We start from the raw sequence: 3,021 nt of genomic DNA, 5'->3' as shown, positions 1-3,021 counted from the left end.
GCGAGACATGAAATGAAACACAAAGGAAAACCCAATGTACTTTAGTACATAATGTATTATACAATCATAATAACAGGGTTATATGAGGTGATGTTACAATCATTTGCTCTTACCACATTGGTCACAGCATTGAGCCTACAAAATATAATAAAGAAAAAAAGAAAAACAGAAACAAGCACTTTGCAAATCCAACTATGCAGAGAAAATCTGACACGTTTAATTTTACCCTGACTCACTATGGTGTCTGGCAAAAATACATAATTTCTTGTTATAACTTCAGCACCCTAAGCTAATCTGATTACAGGTCAGTCACCCACGTACTCCTCACTTAACTTCACTCACCCAGGCAGGCAAAGTTAAAAGCTCTTGCCATCAGGACTTATCAGCACGACCTCACAGCTCACAGACAGAGTTCAGAACTCCTCCGGTTTCAATGCTAGCAAGCCGCCCCTTTCTTTTTCTTTAATGTTTTCAAAGCTGCATTCACCTAGCCCCCATCCAAGGACACAGCGGCAGCATCCGACCCCTGGAAGGACTGTTCGCATTCAGCTCCCAAACAGCTCTGCCTATTTTTTTCAGCTCAGCTGATTAAAAAAACTCTCCCTGTCTGTCACTTTTAGGTCAGCCCTTTTTTGACATCATCTCTTCCACCCCTTCATTTACCAATCAAATTACAAGAATGTTCTGCACTATCTCCTCACCTGTCAGGACAATGGAGACTTCAGTCCAGCAAGGCAATTGTTTCCATTCCCTTTCCTGTCGCACATGTTAACAAACACTAAAATGCAATGAATCTCACTGTGTTTAATGAACTGCATTATATGTTTGATGAACAGTTAATGAGTTAGTGGGACAAATTAGTATAGGATTAGTTCATTGTATTTTTTCAATGCAGTCCCACACAGATGAAAACATCCAAATTGTAAAATATGCACATTTTCTACATTTTAAAATGACAGCACACTGTACTAAATGCTTCTAAAACTAAACCCATTTTGTTGGGTGGGCTAAATGCTTTTCCAAAAATTATTGCTTGCTGACTTATTGCTAAAAAGCTGTGCCTCGCACCTACTCATACACGTACCCCACTCGGACAGGGCCCTTTCGCATGTAAAACTTCACGCGAACCCCAGGAATACACGTACCCCACTCGCACAGGCCCTTTCGTGTGTGAAACTTCCTGCACCCCCCCGAAATACATGTACCCGGATCTAATCGCGTGTGAGACTTCCCGCAAACCCCTGTAATACACGTACCCTGCTGAAATCGCGTGTGAAACTTCCCGCAAACCCCAGTTATACACGTACCCCACTCGCACAGGCCCTTTCGCGTGTGAGACTTCCCGCGCAAACCCCGAAATACACGTACCCGGATCCAATCGCGTGTGAGACTTCCCGCAAACCCCCGTAATACACGTACCCTGCTGAAATCGCGTGTGAAACTTCCCGCGAACCCCAGTTATACACGTACCCCACTCGCACAGGCCCTTTCGCTTGTGAGACTTCCCGGGCACCCCGGAAATACACTTACTCGTATCCAATCGCATGTGAGACTTCCCGCGAACCCCCGTAATACACATACCCTGCTGAAATCGTGGGTGAAACTTCCCGCGAACCCCAGTTATACACATACCCCACTCGCACTGGCCCTTTCACGTGTGAAACTTCCCGTGAACCCCGTAATACACGTACCCTGCTCCAATCGCGTGTGAAACTTCACGCAAACCCCAGTTATACACGTACCCCACTCGCACAGGCCCTTTTGCGTATGAAACTTCAAGCGAACCCCAGAAATACACGTTCCCCTTTTGGCGTTTGCTGTTTGGCAGCTCTGTAAACTGGTCCAGGGTTAGCGCAGCCCTTTGCGCTGGATTGGGGATTTTGATGGCTTTTCCTTGTGCTAGGAGCATTCTTGGGGGCGTAACTGGTGCTGCTGCAGGGTCGCTGCACCACTCTGCGCCACGGCTGGTTTTGGAGGCTAAAATCCATGAATACGCTGTGCACGGAAATCGATTTTAGCGCATGCGGCTGGCGCAGACATTCGCACACGCGCACACTCTGCGCCAGCCGCGTGCGCCACTTTTGTGTGAAATTCTATGAATTACCCTGTATATGCCTTTCTCCTGTCTTCAAGGATATGTGAGGGAGGGAATCGGGCATTTCTGTCTGGCTCTCCAGTGTAATGTTTCAACATGTTTCTTAGCCTTGGACCATTGAAGCAAAATAATATCTACAGCAAAGCAGTTTTACATGTGGCAAAGTGGCAACGTTAGAGAGAGCAGAGAGAGAAAACAGAATGGCGATTCAGGTCAGCTTAAAATGGCTTCACTCTAGTTAAACTAATAGCTACGTAATAACCAATGACTAATGAATATATATTCTTACACTGTAAATGAGGGGGTTGGTCTTCGGCCAACCAATTATCATTCATTTCTGGACCCTCAAGGGGTGTTTGGTTTTTCTGGACTGACAAACCCTCCTCTTGGCCATAAGCCAAACGTCTCATCCATACATTGCATCCTCCTCCGACCAAGTATTTGGATTAGATTCAGAATCTGATTCAAATTCGGACTCATGTACACTTGTTGTCTCCTTGTTTGATTATCAATATCAATTGCCATGAATTCTTTAATGGTTTCAGATTCGTTACTATGGCGAGTGCTTGGTTTAGTAATGTTTTTTCGTTTCATCATTTGTACACACTCTTCGCTAATTTCAGTACATATTATGGGGAGACAATGTATGCAACAACAACATGTCACGAATATTCCTAGGATTGCTACTAGGATTGCAAATAGTTTCCAACCCCAGGATCGCAACACTTCCCAGAACCAGGAGCTTATGTTCAATTGCCAACCGCCTTCAGGGGGATGAAGATCAGAACTTAACACATGCAATTTTCTTATCGCCTCAAAAATCGTGGGGGAGGAGTCACTTACAAATACGCAACACGCTGATCCCATGATTTTGCAAACACTGCCGCGATCAACTAAGATTATATCAAGGGCCATTCTATTTTGTA

The sequence above is a fragment of the Ambystoma mexicanum genome, chromosome 4q (genome assembly GCF_040938575.1).
Source record: "Ambystoma mexicanum isolate Mex_15411 chromosome 4q, UKY_AmexF1_1, whole genome shotgun sequence".
NCBI classification, from domain to species: Eukaryota; Metazoa; Chordata; class Amphibia; order Caudata; family Ambystomatidae; genus Ambystoma; species Ambystoma mexicanum.
Note: the sequence above shows the minus strand (reverse complement) of the source record.